This window comes from Cebus imitator, unplaced genomic scaffold (assembly GCF_001604975.1).
Source record: "Cebus imitator isolate Cc_AM_T3 unplaced genomic scaffold, Cebus_imitator-1.0 Scaffold167, whole genome shotgun sequence".
Taxonomy (NCBI): domain Eukaryota; kingdom Metazoa; phylum Chordata; class Mammalia; order Primates; family Cebidae; genus Cebus; species Cebus imitator.
In genome coordinates, this window is record NW_016107482.1 from 3,851,250 (window position 1) to 3,877,537 (window position 26,288).

The window sequence follows — 26,288 nt, forward strand, 5'->3', positions numbered from 1 at the left end:
TGGGAGCTGCGATCCTGAGCTGTTCCTAAACGGCCATCTTGGATCCGTACCCTAACATGGTCTTTCTATTAAAATAAAAAGACAGATTGCTCAGAGGGCTAGATTAACAATTAGACACAGCCACCAAGTGAAATAGCTACCACTGAACGACTGAGTCAACTGGTTCACTCCTAACAGATCTTTAGAGGCAAGGCACCATAGCTGGGCTAAACAGGAAGAAACTGGGAACCCAGCACAGGGCTGCCTTGCATAGGGACTCACTCCTGGCTTCTGACGACTCAGGAGAATGGGTGAGTTGAACTGTCAAGGATTATCCTACTCTCGCCATGGGCCTCTGAAATCCCAGCAAAAGGAGACCCCCTTGACTATCACAGACAGAAGAGTTGGCAGAAAGAGCTGCTGAGAGAAGTGATAGTGATGCCAAGCCAGCTGACGTGGAGCCCAGAGGGTTTGGTGCGGGAGCATGTGTTCTACTGCAGATGCCAGGGAAGCCCATCTCCCTAGGCTCAACTTGCTCCCATAGGAGACTTGAGCCTTAGGGGAACTGTGAGACCTGAATTTTGCAGAGCAGTCTTGCCCATCAGATAGGGTCGGTCTTCTGGCTTCTTCCAGGGCCTCAGACTGCCTGTATCCACTCACAGGGCAGCCTCAGGTGCCTTGCGGGGGGTGGGGAGTGAATCATAGCTTCTGTGCTAGCCAACCATGTTTGACCACTGGAAAGCTCCAGCAAGGTGACCCCTATGGCCATACACCATCTCCCTTGCTCCCTCCCCACACAGCTTCCCCAGGCACATGATAACCCACCACAATGATTGGCTGGCACATGTGTGCACAGGAAGGTTTTGCATTTCTTGCCCTAAAATATCTGTGTATGCATGCATCCTGCCCTGCAACTGATGCAGCAAGTGTGAACACCACCTTCCCACTCCATCAGACCGTTTTGCTGTCGGAAACTTGGCGACCACAGAGATAGTCAGCATTGCCCTTAACAGCGCCCTTCCCTTGCACCAACACAGCCACAGAAGTAAAACTAGGTGCAGAGAACAGCAGATCCTCCTCTGCCCGAGTTACCACCCCTACCTGTGATGCATAAAAATTATACACAAACCTGTGCCCGTCAGCACCCCATCCCCATAGTATGACCACATGCACAGTTGCCAGCAGGGGCCCCTGTCCCCCAAGCTGAGCTGCCTCTGCCACTGTGGTGAATATTCACATGGACGCAGGCACCCTGGCACCCACCAGCACCCTGCTGCAGTCAACAAGCATGCACTCCACCATTATGCTGCTGCCACTGCTGCTGGCATGTGTGAATGAGGATGGATCCGGCTGTCACCAAACTACAAAAGACTTTGGATGACACCACCCAGTGGAGCGTAGTGACCAGTGGTCCAGGAGCACCTCAGCTGCCCCAGCACAGTGAATTTATAACTTTGAGGAGCCAGAGAACAAAGTTGGGATCTGATACAAGTCCCCCAGAGTTAGAGCATGCAGTTCAGGAGTTGGGAGCTGAGTGCTGCCCCCCTAAAATCTTCCAGAAACAAAGATAGTCAACTGATTCCACCTTATACCACAATTAAGATCTCAAGTTCATAAATTAGGATAAAAGAAAAAAGAGCCATACAAAAGTCAGCAACTTCTAAGATTGAAGAAACATCAGACCACAGAGATTAGAAAGAACCAATGCAAGAACTGTGACAACTCAAAAGCCAGAGTGCCTTCTTCCCTCCAAATGACGACACAACTCTCCAGCAAGTGTTCTGAACTCTCACATGCAATGATAGCCACAGGCTCAAAATAAAGAGATAAAGGAAAATCTTTGAAGCAAATGGAAAACAGAAAACAGCAGGGGTTGCAATTCTAATTGCAGACAAAATGGACTTTCAACTAACAAAGATAAAAAATAAAGAACATTACATAATGGTAAAGGGTTCAATTCAACAAAAAGACCTAACTATCCCAAATATATATGCACCCAACACAGGAGCACCAGATTCATAAATCAAGTTTTTAAGACCTATAAAGAGACTTATAGTGGGAGACTCCAACACTCTACTGACTATATTACAGATTATCAAGGTAAAAGATTAACAAAGATATTTAAGACCTGAACACAGCACTGGATCAAACGGACCTGATAGACACCCAATGATCTCTCCACTTGAAAACAACAAAATACACATTCATCTCATCATCACATGACACATACTCTAGAATCAAACATGTAATCAGACATATAAGACTCCACAAATGCAAAAGAACTGGTATCATAGCAAGCATTCTCTTGAACCACAGTGCAATCAAATTAGAAATTTAGACTAAGAAATTCACTCAAAACCATACAATTACATGGAAATGGAATAACCTGCTCCTAAATGACTTTTGGGTAAATAATGAAATTAAGGCAAAAATCAAGAAGTTCTTTGAAAGTAATGAGAACAAAGATACAACATACCAGAATCTCTAGGATACACTAACACAGTGTTAAGAGTGAAATTTATAGCACTAAACACTCACATTAAAAAGTTAGGAAGATTTAAATTTAACAACCTAACATCACAACTAAAACAACTAGAGAACCAAGAGCAAACCAGCTAGAAAGCTAGCAAAAGAAAAGAAATAACCAAAATCAGAGCTGAACTGAAGGAGATTGAGACACACACAAAAAAAACACTCAACAAATCAACAAATCCAGGATCCAAGAATTGTTATTTTGGAAAATAAGTAAATTAAATAAATAGATCACTAGCTAGACTAATAAAGAAGAGAGACGATGCAAATAAACATAATTAGAAACAACAAAAGCATGTTATCACTGAACCCACAGTAATGCAAATAACCATCAGATATAATTATGAACACTTCTATGTACATAAACTAGAAAATACAGGAGAAAATGATAAATTCCTAGACATATACACCCTCCCAATATTGAGCCAAGAAGAAATTGAATCCCTGAACAGATCAATAATGAGCTCTGAAATGGAATCTGCAATAAGCAGCCTACCAATGAAAAAAAGCCAAAGGCCAGAAAGATTCAAAGCCAATATTTTACCAGATGTACAAGGAAGAGCTGGTATCATTTCTACTGAAAGAAACTATTCCAAACCAAAAAAAAAAAAAAAAAAAAAAAAATGAGATTAGCAACTCCTCCCTAACTCATTCTATGAGACCAGCATCACTGTGGTATCAAAACCTGACAGAGACACAACAAAAATCAGAAAAGTTCAGACCAATATTTTTGATGAGCATCAGTGGAAAAATTCTCCACAAAATAGTGGTAAATCAAACCCAGCAGCACATCAAAAAGCTTATACACCATGATCAAGTAGGCTTTATCACTTTTATGTAAAGCTGGTTCAACATATGCAAATCAATAAATGTGATTCATCACATAAACAGAGCTAAAGACAAAAACCACATGATTATCTCTATAGATGAAGTAAAGGCTTTTTATAAAACTCTACAAACACATCTTCATGTTAAAAACTCTCAACAAACTAAGTATTGAAGGAACATATCTGAAAAAAAAAAAAAAAAATCAATGAGAAACCCATAACCAACATCATACTTGATGGGAAAAAGCTGAAAGCATTCCCCTTGAAAACTGGCATGAGACAAGGATACCCTCTCTCACCACTCCTATTCAACATCATATTGGAAGTTCTAGCCAGAACAATCAGACAAGAGAAATAAGTAAAAGGCATCCAAATAGGAAGTCAAACTATCCCTGTTTGGAGACCACATGATCCTATAAACTAGAAAACTTCAGAGTCTCAGTTCAAAAGCTTGTTAAGTTGATAAACAACTTCAGCAATGTCTCTAGATACAAAAACAACATGCAAAAATTATAGCATTTCTATACATCACCAACAGTCAAGCAGAGAGCTAAATCTGGAACACAAACTCAGTCACAATTGCCATAAAAAGAATAAAATATCTAGTAATACAGGTAACCATGGAGGTGAAAGATCTCTACAATGTGAACTACAAAATACTGCTCAAAAAAACAAGAGATGACACAAACAAATTTTTAAAAAACATTATATGCTTATGGAAAGGAAGAATCAGTATTGTAAAACTAATCAGGCAGCTCAAAGCAATTTATAAATTCAATGCTATTCCTATCAAACTACTAGTGACATTTTTCACAGAACTGTAAAAATCTGTTTAAAATTCATATGGAACCAAAAAAGAAAAAAAAAAGAGCTAAAATAGCCAAAGCAATCCTGAGGAGAAAAAAAAAAAACCTGGAGGCATCATTCTATCCAGCTTCAAACTATATAACAGGGCTACAGTAATTAAAACAGCATAATACTGTTAGAAAAATAGAGACATATACAAATGGAACAAAATGGCAGAGACATAAATAAGGTTGCACACCTGCAACTATCTGATCTTTGATAAAGCTGACAAAAACAAGCAATGGTAAAAGGATTCTCTATTCAATAAACGGTGCTGGGATAAATGGTTAGCCGTATGTCGAAGACTGAAACCAGATTCCTTCCTTACATCATATACAAAAAATCAAGTTAAGATAGATTAAAGACTTAAATGTAAAACCCAAAACTATAAAATTCCTGGAAGACAACCTAGGCAATGCCATTCTGGACATAAAGGTTGGCAAAAATTTTATAATTAAGATGCCAAAAGCAATTGTGGCAAAAGCAAAAATGGACAAGTGGGATCTAATTAAGCTTAGGAACTTCTGCACAGTAAAAGAAACTATCAACAGAGTAAATAGACAACTTACAGAATGGAGAAAACAGTTTTCAAACTACACGTCTGACAAAATTTGAATATCCAGCAGGTACAAGGAACTTTAACAAACTAAAAAGAAAAAAACCAAGAACCCCATTAAAAAGTGACAAAGAACATGAACAAACACTTTTCAAAGGAAGACATAAATATGGCCAACAATCGTATGAGAAAAGGCTCAAAATGACTGGTCATTAGAGAAATGCAAATCAAAACAACAATGAAATATCATCCCACACCAGTCAAAATGGCTACTATTAAAAAGTCAAAAAGTAACAGATACCAGTGAGCTTGCAGAGAAAAAGGAAGGCTTTTACACTGTGGGTGAAAGTGTAAATTAGCTCAACCATTGTGGAAAGCATTGTGGTAATTCCTCAAATACCTAAAAACGGAAGTGCCATTCAACCCAGTAATCCCATTACTGGGTTTAAGTTTTTCTATCATAAAAGCACATGCACACGTATGTTCATTGCAGCACTATTCACGATAGCAAGGACATGGAATCAACCTGAATGCCCATCAAAGGTAGACTGGATTTTAAAAATGCGACACATTTTTAAATGACACATGGAATACTATGCAGACATAAAAAACAAACAAACAAACAAAAAAACAAGTAAGATCATTTCCTTTGCAGGGACATACATGGATCTGGAGGCCATTATCTTTAGCAAACTAATGCGACAACAAGAGCAAAACAAACAAACAAACAAAAATACCGCAACAAATACCGCATGTTCTCACTTATAAGTGGGAGCTAAAAGATGAGAACACACATGGACACATAAAGAGAAACAACACACGCTGGGGCCTTTTGGAGGGTGGAGGGTGGGAAGAGAGAGAGGATCAAGAAAAATAACTAATGGGTACTAGGCTTGATACCTGGGTAACAAAATAATCTGTAGAACTAACCCCCATGACACGAGTTTACCTATATAATAAACCTGCACATATACTCCTGAACTTGAAAGTTTAAAAAAATTTGAGAGAAAAAATTTTAAAAAGAAAATGTCTGCTATATCTTCAAGTTAAGCATCCCAGTATTTTTTGACATCCAGAATTTGATGTTTCTTTTTATATGAGATAAAATAGCAAGTGGCAACCTTATATTGCTCTCATCATCAAATGCTTTCCATCTCCACCAGTCCCAGGCTTTTTGCAACTTTTCCAACACTAAAAATAAAAATAGAAAAAAACATGTATACCAAAAAAGAAAAAGAAAAAATATACAACAAGAAGCCAGTCGAATTCTGGTCCACAAAAGGGCCTTTTCCTGACCCTATCAAGCTCAGAATAGAGATGAAATGGCTATAAGGCTGTGTAAGAGCATTTTTCCTGAATTCTAGAAAAACATAAAGAAATCCTTCTGTCTTCAGCTGATGACAGCAACTGGAGTGATGGCACTCTACTGGGGAAGATAGAGTCTTGCAGATTCTGTCACTAGGTAAACACTTGATTACACTTAGGAAGGTAAAATTTTTATCTCTTCATGTGTTCATTCAAAGCGGCCTTGACATCCACTTCCAAAAAGTACTCAGCATTTAGAGATTTTCAAATAAGCATAACTACTTCTGAAGCAAAGAAAATGATATTTTGCAAAACTTCCAGGATAAGTGGACTAAGCTACCTTTCTTTCTCATTTTCAATAAACATTACATTGACACATTTGCAGATTCAAAATCATGAATACTTTTTTCATTTTTTTAAATGCATTGATTTTGTGACACGTGATATTTCTTCCACTGTGCACTGAATTGTATGTAACTAAAATTACCATAGTTTCTAATTACCTACTCAGCTTACTTCTGAATTTTCATTTTAGTTCATCTCCCTTTGATATTTTACACTGCAGCCTGCTATCTCTTTCCTGGATTCCATATTTCAACTTTATTTTTCTTCAGATTCTTCTCTAATGTTCTTACTACTGCTTTTGATCTCCTTTCCTGTTCTTTCCTTTCCTGAAAATGCAAGCTTTCTGGGAAGCATTCTACTGTATGAGCTCCAAGCTCTCCTTACTTCAGTTATCACCTACAACACGATTGATTTTTAACCTATTTCTCTAGCCCATTCTTCTCTCCTGAGATTCACTGCCACGTTTTCTTTTACCTACTATCAGAGCCAGTTTCAAGGGCAAGCCACCTGCTTAGAAACATGGAGCCGCATGCATAGAAGAGCCCTGTGCTTAATTTAATGTTCTGCTGTCACCATCCTAATACTTTTAATAATCTTTGAATAGGACCTTGCCTTTTCATCTTGTGCTAGGCCTTACAAAGTAGGTAGCCAGTCAGGCCTACTGGCCATTTCCTTGGGCATGTTTCACAGATACCACTACATGTTTCTAAATATTTATTATTTTGTTACAATCTTCTCATCAAGATACGTCTGCTAAAAGCTAGAGATAATTAATAGCTTCTTCCCTCATTACACAAAAGAATTGGTCAAAATGTCCTTAAATGTTATTTTATCAGAATTTTCTAAATCTAATTTCTTCTTTCTGTCTTCATGGCTAATTCCTTAATTTAGGTGTTTGTCCTCTATTTCCTACAAGATTGTAAAATCATTATTATTGCCGTAGTACTAGACGTAAATGCATGTCAGGTCATGTCACTCCTAACCTCAAAAATAAGCAACAGTTCCACACTGACACTGTCTAGATGCATTCACACGGGCCACATAGGTTGGTACAATGTCTTTTCTGTTAATTGTTGCTTCATTTCCTCTACTCCTAACAGTGCAAGGGAATTTTAGGTACTTTTGATTATTCACTTCTCTAAAACCAGGTGCCTCCTTACTGGTGAATTTCCCCACAATGTTCCATCTGAAAAGTCCTTAGTTTTGTCTCTGAAGGGATTTCTATGATTCTTCAAGATCAGGTTCAAATGCTATTACTGCTTTGAAACTTTGCTCTTCTCTCACTAAGGCATATTTATCCCGGGTCAGGTTCACTTGGTGTTTTTTATATATCTTAGTTACACAATTTATCACAGTTGTTGAAGAAATGTTTGTTATTTTTATTGTGCTGTTAGCATTGGCACATAGCCCAGCATAGTGTAGGCAATAGATGTTTCTTAAATATTAAGGTATTACTATTAGTTATAAAATCAGCCTACATTTTTATTCAAGCATATCTTGTCGCATTCTACTTCACTTTATCGTGTTTCACAAATACTGCACTTCTTTACAAATTGAAGATTTGTAGTACCTGTGAGTTGAACAAGTCCGGTGATACCAGTTTTTTCAGTGCAAGTGCTCACAACATGTTCTCTCACATTGGGCAATACTTGCAACATTACAAAGTTTTTCATTGTTATTATATATGTTAAGGTGATCTGTGATCAGTAATCTTTCATTTTACTAAGCTAATTGTTCTGGGGTGTCATCAACTGTCCCCATATAAGAAAGCAAACTTGATAAATGTGTACATTCTGACTGCTCCACTGACTGAGTCTTCCCCTGCCTCTCTCCCTTTTCCTTGGGCCTCCTTCTTCCCTGAGATACAACGATATTGAAATTAGGCCAACAGTAACCCTACAATGGTCTCTAAGAGTTCAGTTGATAGGAAGAGTTACATACCTCTTGGTTTAAATCAAAAGCTGCATGATTTAAGCTTTATGAGGAAAGACACGTCAATACTGAAATAGTCTGAAAACTAGGCCTCTCTCACCAAGTAATTATCCACATGGTAAATGCACAGGAAAAAAATGACTAAAAGGAATTAAAAGTACCACTCCACTGAACACACAAATGATAAGAAAGCAGAACAGCCTGTTGCTGATATGGAGAAAGTTTTAGTGGTCTGGACAGAATCAAACCAGCCACAACATTCCCTAAAGCCTAACCCAGAGCAAAGCCCCAACTCCTCAATTCTGTGAAGGCTTAGAGAGCAGAGGAAGCTGCAGAAGAAAAGTCTGAAGCTAGTGGATATTGGTTCATTAAGTTTTAACCCATCTCCAATGCATTGAGTACAAGCTGAAACAACAAATGTTTATGCAGAAGCTGCAGCACATTATCCGGAAGAGCTTTCTAAGATCATTGATGAAAGTGGCTACACTAAATAACAAATTTTGTGTAAATAAAACAGCTTAATATAAGAAGATGATGTCATTTGGGACTTTCATAGCTAGAGAAAAGAAGTCAATGCCTGGCTTCAAAGCTTCAAAGGACAAACTGACACTCCTGTTAGGGACTAATGCAGCTGGCTACTTCAAGTTGAAGCTAATGCTCATTTACCATTCCCAAAATCCTGAGGCCCTTAAGAATCATGCTAAATCTACTCTATCTATGCCAAAGAAATGGAACTCCAAAGGCTGGATGACAGCACATCTGTTTACGGCATGATTTACCAACTATTTTGGGCCCACTGTTGAGAAAGAAACAATCCATCGATGATAGACTGGACAGGGAAAATGTGGCACGTACACACCATGGAATGTCATGCAGCCATCAAAAATGATGAGTTCATGTCCTTTGTAGGGACATGGATGAACCTGGAAACCATCATTCTCAGCAAACTGACACACGAACAGAAAATCAAACACCGCATGTTGTCACTCATAGGTGGGTGTTGAACAATGAGAACACATGGACACAGGGAGGGGAAAAAATAAAAATAAAAATAAACATTACTGTTCAGTGACAATGCACCTGGTCACTTAAGAGCTCTGATGGAGATGTCTAAAGAAATTAATGTTGTTTTCATTTCTGTTAACACAAAATCCATTCTACAGCCTATGGATTAAGGAGTAGTTTTTTGACTTTCAAGTCTTTTTACTTGGAAAAAAGCTATGTTAGGTTATAGCTGCCATAATGATTCTTTCATTGAATTTGGGTAAAGATAATTGAAAATCTTCTAGAAAGAATTCCACATTTTAGATGCCATTGAGTATAATCATGATTCATGGGAGCAGGTCAAATATAAACACTAACTGGAGTTTGGAAGCAGTTGATTCCAATCCTCATGGATGATTTTGAAGATTCAAGATTTCAGCAGGGGAAGTAAATGTAGAAGTGGTAGGAAAAAATCAAGAGAAACAAAATTAGAAGTGAAGCCTGAAGATGTGACTGAATTGCTGTAATCTCACAACACTTAAATGAATAAGGCGTTGCTTTTTATAAATGAGCAGAGAAAGTTTCTTGAGATGGAATCTACTCTTGACGAAGATGCTATGAATATTGTTGAAATGAGAACTGTATGTTCATGGTGTACAAAACGATGTTTTGATATAAGTATACATTGTGAGATGGCTAAATAAAGTATCTAACATAAATATTACCTCACATACTTTATTTTTGTGATGACATTTAAAATCTACTCATAATTTTTGATATACAATATTATAATAAGCTATACTCCTTTTTATGTACAATAGATACTTTGAACCGATTCTTTCTTTCTAACTGAAATTTTATATCCTTTAACAAACATCTCTTCAATTCCCCCAACTCCCAGCCTCTGGTTACTCTCTATGAGTTCTACTGTTTCACACTCCACATGTCAATGAAATCACATAGGATTTGTCTTTCTGTGCCTGCCCTAGTTTACTTAACATCCTTCAGGTACATTCATGTTGTTGTAAATGACAATATTTACATTTTTAAGGCTGAAGAATATTCCATTGTGTACATATATCATATTTTGTATCCATTTATACGTTAATGGGCATTTTAGTTGATTCATTACCTTGTCTATTGTATATTGTGCTCCAATAAACATAGGAATGCAGATATTCCCTTGCCATGCTGATTTTCATTCTTTTGTGCATATAAGCAGAAGTGGAATTGTTGGATTGTATGGTAGATCTATTTTACTTTTTTGAGGGATCTCCATAATGATTTTCATAATGACTCTACTGATTTACATTGCCACCAACCATGTATAGAGTTTCCCTTTTTTCATATTCTTGTCAACACTTGTAATCTTTTGTGTCTTTGATAACAGCAATTCTAACAGATATGAAGTAGTGTTTCATTGGGGTTATAATCTGATTTCTCTGATGGTTAGTGATATTAAGTATTTTTTTCACATATATTTTGGCCATTCATATGCCTTATTTTGAAAAAAATCTATTCAGGGTTTTTGTTTTCTTTTTTAAGAAATTTAAACATGGCTTACATTGCAGCAATTTTCAGGTCATTTTAAAAATCAGATTATGGTATCTAACCTGAAAAATAGCGAAATGTCTATTGCCTATATTTAATCATGTTATTTGATTTTTTCTCTTTTCTGATATATGCATTTAGTGCTATAAATTTCTTTCACAGCACTGTTTTTACTGTGTCATGCAAACTATGATGTCACATTTTCATTTTCATTTACACTATAATGTGTTTTTAAACATTGATACTTCATTTTAGAACTACGGAGCAATTAAATGTGTGCTTTTTAGTTTCCATGTGTTTGAAGAATCTTTTATCTTAATGGTATTGATTGCAAATTTAATTTCATTGTGGTCAAAGAATACACTGTATGATATAAATTCTTTTAAATATATTGCAGTTTGTTTTATGACCCATAATATGGTTTATCTTGTTATGTGTTCCATGAGTACTTGAATGTGTTTTCTGCTGTTGCTGGGTACAGTGTCCTATAAATGTCAATTAGACTCTCTTGGTTGATAGTGCTGTTGAGCTCTTCCATATCCTTGCTGATTTTCTGTCTAGCTGTACTTATCAATCGTACAGAGTGATTTTTTGAATTCTCCAACTATAACTGTATATTTGTCTTTTTCTCCTTTCAGGTCTGTGCATTTTTGCTTCACATATCTTATAGTTCAGCCCTTTGATAGATCAACATTTAGAAATATATCTTTTGGGTGGATTGACCATTTAGTCACATCTGCCTTTGAAAATACTTTTTGCTATGAGTTCTGCATCATATTGGTATTAAAATTAGCAACTTCTGCTTTCTTTTGACTAACATTTGCATGACGTGCCTTTCTGCATGCTTTTACTTTTAACCTGTCAATATCACTATATTTGTTGCAATTTCACATAGGCAATATATATCTGTGTAATGTTCTTAAACATCCAGTTTATCTTTAATTGGTATATTAACTCATTTATATTTAAAGTAAGTATTCATATGTTAGAAATTAAGTGTGTCATTTTAGTTTTGTTCTTTATTACACAATTTTGTGCTTTTTCTTGCCAGTTAATTGAATATATTTTAAAATTACATTATTATTTTCATGGGCACTATTGATAGTGTTTTTGAGTATATCTAGATAGATAGAGCGATAGATAGATAGATAGATAGATAGATGCTCCAATAATTACACAACATATAAATAACTTATCACCATCTACCGGTGTCATTTTTTTTTCTTACCAATTCAGTTGAAGTGTGGAGACTTTACTTACTAATAGATTCTTTTTTCTTATCCTTCATATTTATGATATAATTGTCTTAATAATTCATCTACATACATTAGAATCACGTCAGTGTTATTATGTTTGCTTCCACATTCAAACATAATCTAAGAAACTCAAGAGGAGGAAGAAATTCCATTGTATTTATCTATATGTTTGCTTATTGTGTTTATTTTTCCTTCCTAGTGTTCCAGTATATCTTATTTTAGCCTTTTTTTGTGTGTTTAGGGAATTTTTGTTAGCAATTCCTTTAGAGTAGGTTTACTGGAGACAAATTTTCTTAGTTGCTACCTGATTTTCCTTTTATTTCTGAAAGATATTTTCCCTGAAGGTAAGATTCTGGATTGACAGTTCTTTTCTCTCAGAACTTGAAAAATATTGTGTCACAGCCTTCCTTCCTCTGTGGTTGTTGGTGAGAAATTGACTGTCGTTTGAATTACTTTTTGTTAATAGTTTGTTTCTATTATTGTTCTCAAGATTTTTCTGTCCTTAGTTTTCATAAATTTTAATACAATGTATCTTGACATGGCTTTATTTGAATTTATCCTTTTTTGTTTGTTCAGCTTCTTGAATTTATAGGTTTCTTTCTTTTACCAAGTTTTTAAAGTGTTTAGCTGTATCTCCTTGATTACTTGTTAGTCTTGCACTCTTCCTCTTTTCATTCCAGCACTCTAAAATACAAATGTTAGACCTCTTTTTATAGTCCCATGAGTCCTTAAGTTTACTTCTTTTGTCTATTATTTTTCTGTTGTTCAATTAAGTATTTTTTTCTTTTAGTTCTGTCCTCAATTTCACTGATTCTTTTCTCTGTCCCACCCATTCTGTTTTTGACTTTATCATTGAGTTTTTATTTTAGTTATTGGAATTTTCAGTTCTAAAATGTCTATTTGGTTCTTTTTTCATATCTTGTTTTTCTGCTAAGACTTTATATTTCTTTTCTAAAGCTTCCTATTTTTACTTCTTTTTAATGTTTTCATAGTTGCTTATATAATCATTTTTATGATGGCCCCTTTAAAATCATTATAAATTAATTGTAACCTGTCATCTCAGTATTAATACCTATTGGTGTTTCTTTCCATGTATTAATATATCTTTCTGATTCTTGATATAACAAGTGATCATCAGTTGAAACCTGAATATATTGGGTATTACATAATAAAACTGACTCTTATTTAAACTTTCTGTTTTAAATGGCTTTCCTTCAGTTAAATGCTGAAGAGGGAAATAATCTCATATAAAACTGGCCATATTATAGTATTCATAATGTCTAATCTTTTTAAATGAGACATATAGAGAAACACTAATGCACAGCCTATTAAGAAGAACAAAATTAATTAACAGAAACTGTACATGAGAAACAACAGACATTGGATTTACTAGACAAGAGCCTTACATTAACTCTCTTGAATAGGCTCAAAATGTTTAAAAACAAAAAAGATAAAGGAAACAAGAAGAATGCTGTCTCAATAAATAGAGAATATACATAAAAAGATAAAAATTGTAAAAAGCAACCAAATACAAATTCTGGTGATGAAAAGAATATATTGATTGAAATTAAAAATTCACTGGAAGTTTAAATACGAGATTTGAATAAGCAGAAGAAATATTCAGTGAACCTGAAGACGGGACAATTAAAACTATACTGTGTGAGGGACAGAAGGAAGAAAGACTGGGAGTTGAGTCTAATCTTTCTCCCTCATTGCAAGACTCCATTGCAGTGGTCCCTATCCTCATCTCCATAGCATTCCTTGAATAAATTCTGTCTTATCATTTTTAACAAAACAAAAGAAAAAGATCAAAAAAAATGAATAGAGCCTAAGACACTTATGGGATGACATCAAACATACTTACAAACATATAATAGGAATTTCAGGAGGAGAAGATAGAGAGAAAGGGACAGAAAGAAGATTTAAAGAAATAGTGGCTGAACACTTCTCAAATTTGATGAAAGACATTGACCTACATATGTAACCTGGAATGACTGTACTATTGTCAGACAAAATAGACAGGGAAGGCAGAAAAAATAGAGACATGAAAACAATAGAGAAAATATGTGAAATCAAAAGTTGGTTTCTGAAAAGATCAATGAAATTTATAAACTTTAATATTAGACTGATTAAGAAGAAAGAGAAGATTAACATTGATAAAATCAGAAATGAAAATGGAGATAGAGTATTGTAAATTATTATATAACTTAATGTGTTTTTAAAGGATTAAGAGAGTGCTATGAACAATTGTATGCCAACAAAGTAAATACACTAGACAAAACTGACACATTTCAAGAAACACACAAACTACCTAAACTGACTCAGAAATAAATAGAAACACATGTATAACAAATAGAGAAAATAAAATAGTCATTAAAAACCTCCTTACAATGCCTGGGATCAAATGGCTTCATTGCTGAATTCTACCCAATATTTAAAGGGGAATTATCACTAATCCTTCTCAAATTCTTCCAAAAAATAGAAGAGGGGAGAACGCTCTCTAATTCAGTCTATATGATTAGCATTGCACTTACAACTTAACTAAAAGGCAGACAATTCAATTTATAAATTGGCAAAGTTCTTAAATGAACTTTTTTTTTCTTTTTCCCAAATGGCTGTTGAATTTATTTGCTTGCTCAATAAGGGTCCTGACAAAAATTAGTTAACCAATGCTGAAACATTTGTAATGAAATACTAATTTTTTTTTAAAAAAATGACACCTTTATAGAAATTAGAGTTTACACAAACATAAAAGGAAACTTTGATACTGCTAGCAGCTATAAAGTGAATGTATTGAGACTGACAGAACAGCAAGAAGGCATTTTCACATTTATATCTGATGCCCAACCATACTTCCAGTAACTAGAATATCTTCTCTCCAGATTTAAAAAAAAAATAGTATGCGATTTCTATAACAAAGCTTTTTTCCGTACAAAAATCAAATAATGACCAACGAGTCAAAACAATGTAATAGGTAAAGGATTAAAAACTGCATCAAACAGGTGCTGAAAATAAATACTACCAGGAGGAGGAGGAGAGAGCCCTTGCGTTGGGTTTATTTTCATCCCTGTGAGTGTGTGCGGGGTTTGTCTTCCAAGCCACAAGCCTGGCCTATCTCGCAGTGCTACTCATTCTGACAGAGTGCACCTGTAGCACGTAGCCTCCAGAGCCTGGCCTCCCAGAAGCCTCAGAGCATTCATCCAACATTTTTTCACAGAGAATATGTAACTGGCCACCTGTTAGCACATGCAATGATGCTGAGCATCACTAGTCACTACAGAAGCGCAAATAAAAACCACAATGGAATATTAGTTCAGAGCTACTAGAATGATTATCTTAATAAAAAGGTAGAGAATATATGTGCTGGTGAAGTTATAGAAAAACTGAAACCTTCACAGTTGGCTGGGAGAGACGTAATGTGTTGTATCCACTTTAGAAAATAGTTTGACAGTTTCTTAAAAAGTAAAGCAAACATTTATCATATGGCCCAGTCATTACACTCCTAGGCATATAAACCCAAAATAACTGCAAACAGGTATTCAAACAAATAAGTACTTGTATATGAACATTTATAGCAGCACCATTCACAGTAGCCAAATTTGACCATAGATAAACAAAGAAACACAATTTAATAAATCCATACAATGGAATATTATTCAACTAGAAAAAGGAATAAAATATGCATACTATAATCTGGATGAACCTTAAAATATTATGCCAAGTGAAAGATGCCAGATACAAAAGATCACATATTCATTATGTCAGCTGTCTTAAATATCTGGAATAGATAAATCTATAGAGACAGAAAACAGGGAAGTGGTTGCTAGGAGCTAGGAAAAGGGAGGATGAGTAGCCACTGCTTAATGAGGACAGTTTCCTTTGGGAGTGATGGAAATCTTTTGGAACTGCATAACATAATTAACATATTAAATGCCACTAAATTATACACTTCGAAGTGATCAACTTTATGGTATATGAGCTTTACCCACCAAATGCCAATTGATTCCATTTTTTCTTTAGATTATTTGAATTTTCTATGTGCTGATTAGGCCTAGGCATTGACTGGGAATACTTGTTAATATTAACTTTATTGATAACTTAATCATAATTTTAATGTTTTTAAATGGCAAATCATTCTTACACACCTGAAATAATCTCATTTGGTCATGATGTTCTATCCCTTTCATATACGAATGGATCTTATTTGCTAATATTGCATTAAACTTGGTCATTATATTGAAATGTGTTATAAGTTGTTTAAATATGATTATTGTAGATTTGTTTATTTCTCCTTCTTTCAATTTTTGCTTGCATATGTATATATTTGTATATAAATTTGCATGCATATGTAATATGAATACAAATTTTGTATATGCATATGACAATATATAAAACAAATATAAATGTATATATTTTATGTGTGCATATGATAAAAAGCCCATAAAATATATACAATTATATTTGTTTAATATATTATCATACGCACATACAAAGGGCTAATATCCAGAATCTACAAAGAACTAGAACAGATATACAAGAAAAAAACAACCCCACTCAAAAGTTGATGAAGGATAAGAACAGACACTTTTCAAAAGAAGAGATATATGAGGCCAACAAACATATGAAAAAATGCTCATAACCAGTGGTCATTAGAGAAATGCAAATCAAAACCACATGGAGATACCATCTCACGCCAGTTAGAATGGCAAAATATCTGGAGACAACAGATGCTGGAGAGGATGTGGAGAAACAGGAACACTCTTACACAGTTGGTGGGAGTGTAAATTAGTTCAACCATTGTGGAAGACACTGTGGCAATTTCTCAAGGATCTAGAAATAGAAATTCCATTTGACCCAGCAATCCCATTACTGGGTATATACCCAGAGAACTATAAATCTGTCTACTATAAAGACACATGCACACGTATGTTCATTGCAGCCCTGTGTACAATACCAAAGACCTAGAACCAACCCAAATGCCCATCAATGATAGACTGGACAAAGAAAATGTGGCATATATACACCATGGAATACTACACAGCCATAAAAAGCGATGAGTTCGTGTCCTTTGTAGGGACTTGGGTAAATCTGGAAACCATCATTCTCAGCAAACTGACATAAGAACAGAAAGCCAAACATCGCATGTTCTCACTCATAGGTGGGTGTTGAACAATGAGAACACGTGGACTCAGGGAGAGAAGCATCATACACTGGGGGCAGTTGTGGGGAGTAGGGGAGATAAAGCAGGGGGAGGGGAGGGAGGGGAGAGTGGGGAGGAATAACCTGGGGAGAAATGCCAGATATAGTATGCACCTAAAGTAAAAAAAAAAATAAATTTTTTTTTAAAAAAGCAATATATTGATATTTATATTATAATTGCATTGTAAAACACACACACAGGCATAATTTTCCTACTGTAAAATGCACAGATTTTAAACATAGAGTTGAATCCATTTTGACAAATATATAAACTCTTTATAAATTTGTTATTATATCAACAACATTGCTATCTTTTAGCCCTAGACATTGCCTCAGAGAGTCCTAGTTTGCTATTTGAGTGTAACGAAACTTGATTTTCAAGACAATAATGCTCCGCCAACAAAAACTGCAATACTTGATTATTTCTAACACTGAAAAAAAGATTTCAAAGTAAGTACACTTTTCTGATATGTGTTATAAAGCTTGGTCCCCCCATGTACCTGTTTTTTAACTGCTTCTCTGTATGTCATGAGAAAACTTGAATAGTCTTATGACAGGTTCAGCTTTTGTGTTGTTTGGTATAATTAAGTCTAGGGGTAGAAGCGTTCCTTCCTTGAGTTAATAAAACATCTACTACAGATGCATAGGGAATGAGGAAAAATAAGAATTGATCAATAGATATGGCAGAGAGAGATCTTTTCCCTGACCCTCAATTCTATTTCTTTCTTCTTAAGCCTATGTATTTAGCTACATATTCTGTAAGCTGCCAAACCAGAGCTGTTGTGCCATCATGATGGCATCCTCCACAACAGTGGAGATTGTTCATTTATTTTGCAGTTAGCACTATTGCTAGATCCTGAAAATTAAAACTGAATAAACAGCTTAAATTTTCCAGAAGAATAACTTATGATGATGATATTTTTAAACAATAAAATGCTAATTTTACGCCCAGCACAGTTCTGAGGACTTTTCATAGGTCAATCCCCACAGCAACCCTAAATATAGCACCACAATCATATTCTTTTGCGGGTGAGGGAAAGAAGGCACAGAGAAGTGAAACAAGTTTCTCAGAGTACAGTCTATAAGACTTAGATTAGCTTATAAAGCTGACTTGGAGTTAGGTAATAACTTAAAAGGTTGAAGATTTGAACACAAGTAATTATCTCCAGAAAGCAGGCTCTTAACCACTACTTTTTTTCTCTCTCTTTAAGGACACCTAGGACTTCCAAGGACATTAACCCATTGTCTTCCTTGAATGTTATGTGAAATATTGTAAAATCTTCAATGTGATGTGGGAAAGGAGGCATATGGTTACTCTAATCAGATAGCACCTAATTTGTGAATAGATGTTTCATATAAAAAGTCTTTGTGGGTCTAATATGATAACATCTTCAACTCCAGTAAAAGTCAGTATCAAGTTACCAAGATATCTCACATAATGATTTACTTAGGAGGCATTTTCCTAAATACTTCAAAATCACAGAGAAATTGTGAGCCTTCTATCCCGTGTGTAATGGTCATCGCAAATCATCTCCATCAGCGCTGCTGGATTCCATGGACTAAGTATTTTTTAGCCAGGATCACCTGGAGAACCTTCTGTTGTTCTAGGTCACATTTAAAAACAACAGCTTTTTAGGTTGACCTTAGAAATATTCAGTGAAAAAATACATAAACATGATATATGCTGCCTCCAGAATCCAGAATGAACCACTGGACATTTTAAAGGTAGAATTTATCTTTTTTCTTCTATTGGGGAGAATATGCTCTAGACCACTGAATTCCTAGACATTCTCTAGTGGTGATTACAAAAGGCAAATATTGTATTAAATTTCACATGATAGTAATAGGTATTAATCCTCAAAATGATTCCATAAGTTGAACTCTACTATTCCCTCATTTTAAGGATGTCAGAGCTGACACTGAGAGCATTTGCATGACTAATAAATATCAAAGGCTGAGTTTTATCTTGCATATTCTGAGTCCAAGAATGAACTATTTTTATTACACCATCGTGATCACCAATGCTTATAGCCGAACAGTATCAGATTTAGATGTTAATCTCCTACATTTTGAAAGTATGCAATACAGGAATATGATTTAGAATAATAATCATACTATTTGGAGCTTAACTTTGGCATTTGAAACATAAAGATTCTGCCCCATTCAGAAACTACTGGATCAGAAATATTCTCAAATGGGGTATGGGAACTGGCACTTAAAAAGAGCATCTGGGAGAAGAGAGTCTACACTAAAAGTCAAGAACTACTGCTCTAACTGCTCATTGTATGGAAATGTTGTGTCTCCAGAAAAATCTGTTTCCTCTTTGATGCCTGGCTCCATATCTTTATGGAGCCAAATTACACAGTGCTAAATGACAAGGGGCATTTATCAATGTCCCACTGTCCTTCTTCTGTCCATTTCTTCCCACTTGACTTCGAGATGCACATCTAGAGCTGTTGATGAACACCTCCCTACAGAACCCAGGTCTCACATTTAGCTTACAGCTAAACCTCACCCTACTAAACTTTCATACATTTTGAGCACTGCCCTTGATTTCCTTTCTTATCTTCTCTGGTCATTTCAAACAAATACCTCCCTGGATTCAGTATTTTTATGAAACTGTATTATAACATCACCCTGAAATATGTTATATGGTCCCATGCTTTCTGCATGGTCAGCCTTAAATAGGAAATAGACATGAATTTGACGTGCCCTTTATCAACCTAAACTGACTAGAAAAGCGCAGACATTCAAATTAATAAATAGAATACTGGGCTGGGGGCAGTGGCTCATGCCTGTAATCCCAGCACTTTGGGAGGCCAAGGTGCGTGGATCATGAGGTCAGGAGTTTGAGACCATCCTGGCCAACACAATGACACCCTGTCTGTACTAAAAATACAAAAGTTAGCTGGGCATGGTGGCACATGCCTGTAGTCCCAGCTATTCAGGAGGCTGGGGCAGGAGGACTGCTTGAACCCTGGAGGTAGAGGTTGCAGTAAGCCAAGATTGCACCACTGCATTCCAGCCTGGGTGACAGAGCAAGACTCCATCTCAAATAAAGTAAAAATAAATAAATAAATAGAATACTATCAGACAGAAGGTTACATTCCATAATCTCCATTGTGGTTGTGGAAGATTCATAGAAAGGAAACCACTTTTTAAATTTTTTATATTATGGTAAAACACCATGCTAGGAAAAACGTACAGCTGATAAAGATAAGGATGATGATGATGATAAATTACATGTAATTCTATACCTAATAATGTTCAGTAAACTATTTCATTATTGACCCAGTAAGCCTAGACAATATTTTAATAGATATTATTTTTCATGGCAACTCAATCTTGCATCATTATGAAAATTGAATAAATACAGGGTGGTCTATCACAACTCTCTAAGCTTGTTTGTGCAGTCAGCAACGTGAAGGCAATAAACTGCATTTTTTTTTAAATCCTGCTTGAAAAGACTTAGAGACCATCAGAAGAGGAAACTTTTTTTATTAATGAGGCACTAAGCAAAGGAAGAAGGTTTGGTGCCTAATTTTGGTGCTTTAATTGGTAGGAAAAACATGTAAACTAAAAGATTAAATTAAGGTTGAATTGGGAGAAAATGCCAAATTACACAGGGCTTCAGTTTCTTTGAAGTCCTGCCTCTCTTTTATTGTCAATTACATTCATAATCTTAGTCCTTTCACACTCCCTCCTTTTTCTCCCAAATAAAACTTATTGTCAGGAAAAAAACACCTGAGAAACATATTTTCATTGAATCTTTTTGTTGTTGTTGTTGTTGTTGTTGTTTTGTTTTGTTTGAGACAGAGTTTCACCCTTGTTGTCAAGGCTGGAGTGCAATGTGCAATCTAGGCTCACTGCAGCCTCCGGCTCCCAGGTTCTAGTGATTGTCCTGCCTCAGCCTCCCAAGTAGTTGGTATAACAAGTGTTCACCATCACACTCAGCTAATTTTTTTTTTATTTTTAGTGGAGACAGACAGGGTTTTGCCCTGTAGGACTGGCTGGTCTCGAACCACTGGCCTCAGATGATCTACTCACCTTGGTCTCTCAAATTTGGGATTACAGGCATGAGCCACCATGTCTGGCCTACACTAAATCTTTTATCACTATCTTTTCTAAGGGATATTGTATGGTGTCCCCAGACCGTCTGTCTGTACTCCCACAAAAATCTAAAAACTCCTTGGGAAGTTGAGGTTTCATAGATAATATAAAGACCTTTCAAAATGTGCTATCTTATCAAAAGTCCTTTATTTTATGAGGGATATTTTACATATAATAAAATTTAAATAATTTAAATGTACAGCTCAGTAACTCTGGACATGTATACACCAGTGTAACCAACACCACTATCAAAATGTAGAACATTTAAAAGCCCTTTGTAAATGTAAAATGCAATGCAAGTCTTTGGCCTAGATAAAACTAATAAATACAAAACTGATTCTCTAATTGTGATGTCTCATCATTATTTTGTTTTGTGGTCTAACCTTAAAAACAAACTGTATTATATCCCATATCTCATGACTCATAGGTATCTCATCATAAGATACATATAGGCCAATGTGATTCTTGCTTCTATTTGCCTTAAATATGTCATATCTTTCTCTAACAAATCCTTGGAGTCTATGACAGATGAGATGTACCCAAAGGTACATTAGAACACCGAAAGGTTTCTAATAAGATCTGAACATACTAAGAATCATGGACCAATTATTATATGTGGTCCTTCCCATCATCTTATATGCTCCACACCGCCTGTGTTAAAAAGAATATACACCAAACAAGACAGATAAAAAGAAATGTTCATTTGTAAAAACAGCACAAAATTTTAAACCAACTGCCTTTTGTATTTGTGAGCATAAAATCAGTTTACATGAGAAACACATTGAACAGCAGTCATTCTGTTCAGCTCACAAACTGAGACAGAGGACAGGCTGCAATAAGATCCAGTGTCCTCACCATCATCCCAGCACTAGTCCCATTACACTGAGCCACTTCTGCATAGGTGTGAAAATCATGTTTCCAGAATTCTTGAAAATGAGCATACACATAATTGATTTATTTTGCTGACACAGAGAACTTATTTAGTAGATATTTCATTCTGTCAAGAACCGTGGGAGGTCTGAGACTTTATTCTAGTTGCAAGCTAACAAGTTAGCCTGCCATGGTTTTATGGATGCTGGCAGAACACATGAGACTCTTGAGTCGGAGTCAAAGGACAGTTTATCATTTGCAGCAATAGCAGCACAGTGGCTAGGATACCATCATTTTTACTCAAGTTCCCAAACCCCAGGTCCCATAAGGCAAAATGAAGAGGGGCAGGGAACGACTATATACACAAGACATTGTTACAGGAGAGAAACCCCAGGTTTTGGAAATGTAAATATTTTATATTGAGTTGCAAGCCAACCTGAACAAAATTTGCCATGGAGGAAAACACTAAATTCATTGAACTGGATAGTAAATAAACCTGTTCTTTCTTCTAGAGAAAGGCACAATTTGTATCTTCTTGGACTGTTTACATTATAAACATCCTTGAAAAGACAATCTTAAACAAAGGGTGCCAGTGGTTATGTTCCCAATTTATGCAGAAACATGATACACCCATGAAGAATTGCTTCCTAACATGCCTAACATGGCCTACCAGAAGACAAATTGGAGTGTCAGATCAACATAACCAGTTTTCTTCAAGTATACAGCATTTGAGAAATGCAAAATAAAGTGAGTACATATGTGTGTTTATGAATGCATACAAAATACATATGCCTTAGATATATCTTATATATGACATGCATAAAATATATACATATAAATATGTATATATGATATACAAAAATATACACATATCCATAAAGGGAATTTTATACATATAAAACATATGTATATGCATAATATATAAATTTATTTAAAGTATGTTAAAATATGTATACATATATGTTAAAATATATTAAGGGAATTATTCGATTTGAAAATACACTGGTGATTTTTAAACTCTCTTCTCTACCTTTTCTATGCATCTGTTCTTATTTTAGTCAAATAGCAATTATATCAATTATATCTAGTTAATTTATTTTCTAAAGCCTGCAACACTCAAATTGATAAACATACTTTTTCTGTGTGCTGTGAAAATAAAACCCACTTTAGAAAAATGTCACATGCCCAGTAGTCTAAAAATACATTAAAATGAAAATTATCATATGAAGTGCCTGCTCTTGTCAACAAGATTGAATTCTGAAACAATGTAATGCATGTCCAATTAGCAAATGAATATGAGCTAAATGAAGGAAAAACAATTTAACTGTTGTCTGTTAAACCATGGAAATGAGCACTGTATGGACAATTGTCATATTTACTCATGTATAATTGGATTGAGCACTAGATCATGTAATGAACAGTACTGTTGACCCTCAGCAACTACAGTATTTGTATGTAATAACTCAAAAAAAATACTAGTTATTAACTTTCTCCTTGTCTCAGGCTGCTATTTTTAAAATAGAGCAACAAAAGTCATGCTCTCAATTATCTTTTTTTATTCTGTTTCTATTAAGAAAATCAAGCACTGAGAATATCTGAAATCTAAACATCTACTCAGTGACAAACAATGTACATGTCTCTGTATTTTATCCTCACTAATATCCCCTGAAGTAGATATTTTCAATCCTGTTTTACAGATAATGAAATGAGGTATTAGGTGTTATATTAAATACCATGGAAGTAGAACTTGTGATTATTTAACATCAGCACAGAGCTTTTCTCCTCAACCAACTGGCCTTATTCTTTTCTATCTGTAGCACTCATCTAGGTAGTACACAGGGAGGGGAGCATCACACACTGGGGTCTGCGGAGGGAAGTAGGGGAGGGACAGCAGGGGGTGGGGAGTTGGGGAGAGATAGCATGGGGAGAAATGCCAGATATAGGTGATGAGGAGGAAGGCAGCAAATCACACTGCCTTGTGTGTACCTATGCAACAATCTTGCATGTTCTTCACGTGTACCCCCAAATCTAAAATGCAATAAAAAAAAGTGTGCTAATAACTTTGCTAAGCCCTATCCTATGTAGCTGTTAAACATGCCCTGCTTACAGGCACGTAGTACTTCAACCAAGATATCAGTGATGGACCTGCTCACAGGCATTTCCTGGCTCTCCATTCCTTTTACCTGACTGCATTCTTTCTATAGACTCTTGAAGGTAGGATTTACTTCTTTGCCTTTTCTCCTTTCTAGAGGCTGCCCACAGTCCTTGGTTTATGGGGCCCTTCTTGCACTTTTAAAACCAGAACTAATCGATTGAGCTTTTCTCCTATGACATCACTCTAACCTACAGTCCTGCCTTTCTTTTTCACTGTTATGATCTCATGTGATATTGATTGGTCCCACATAGAAAATCCAGAATAATCTTCCTATCCCAACTTTAATTACACCGGCAAAGTACCCTTTGTCATGAAATGTAATATACTCACAGGTCCTGGAGATAAGAACATGGACATCTTCTGGGAGATGTTATTTTGCCAACCACAGTGAGGAAGGTCTAGCACCACAGAGGTAATAAAAATAAGTTTAAAAAACAACGGTGAGACCCACATGCATATTGTTTATAAGAAGCCCAACTTAAAAAGTATTCAAGTAAAATGTAAAGGGAGAGAAAGATATACCATGCTAACAATTTTTAAAAGAAATCTTGGATAGCTATATCGTGTTCAGAGGAAGAAGATTTCAGAACAAGAAAAATTATCAGAGGCAATGAATTGTCACTTTTCCAAGAAGACATAGCAACTGTAAATATGTATATACCTAACATAGCGTCAAAATATATGAGGCAAATGCAGACAGCACTGCAAGGAGAAATAGACAAATTCACTGTTATAATTAAAGACTTTAACGTACCTCTAATAGTATTTGATGGTTGAAGCAGGCAGATAATCAGTAAGGATATGGTTGACCTGAGCGCTTCTATCAATCCAATTGATCTAATTAATATTTAGAGAATATTCCATTCAACTATGGCAAAACCCATATTCTTTTCAAGCTCACATGGATCATTCATGAAAAAAGATGACATTATAGTCTACAAAACACAGAAAGAAAGAGAGAGAGAGAAAGAAAGGAAGAGAAATAATTTAAAGAGTCAAGTTTAGCCTAAAATTGCCTCCTTAGATATTTTATGTTGAGTCTGAAGTTTTCTCCCTAAGTTGTGAACTATACCAAGTGGAGATGTTAGGCAGACTTTAGCCTACACTGTGCCAATCACCAAGTTTTGGTCAATCAAATGTAGCCAACTGTTCAAATATGTTCAAATAAGGCAAATGCTGAGCTGTAGCCTATCTAGCCATTTTTGCACCTCACCCCTATTTTCTGTACCTCACTTTCCTTTTTCTGTCCATAAATTTTCTCCCACCATTTGGCTGTTCTGGAGTCTCTGAGCCTAATCTGGCTCAGCAGTCTGCCCAATTCACGAATCATTCATTGCTCAGTGAAACTCTTTTAATTTGGCTGGTTTTTCTTTTAACAGTATGCTCTTCAACTACGATGGCATTACACTAGAAAACTAGAAACTAACAACAGGTAATAGCTGGAATATCATCAATATCTGGAGATGAAACATGTACTTTATAAGCAGTACATAGTTCAAAGAAGCATCAAAATTTTTTTCAAAATATATTTTTGTCTAAATATAAATTAACATACATCTTATCAAAATTTGTGGGCTGCAGCAAAAGCAATACTTGCTGAGTGTATGATGGACTATATTGCTTGCTGAGAGTGATGGCAAGGAAAACCAAGTCAGCCCCCCCAAGCAGAAAACTGCTCAGGGTGTTCTAAAGTCGTAAACAGTATGTGTTTATCATACACCAATTAAACTAGTTCTTTAAGCATGGGATAGGGATATATGACCCTGCCCCCATGGGTCTCTCGTGGAGAATGCCTTTAGTTTGTCTTTGATCAGTGGTAAGCAGGCACCAGCTGCCTGCCT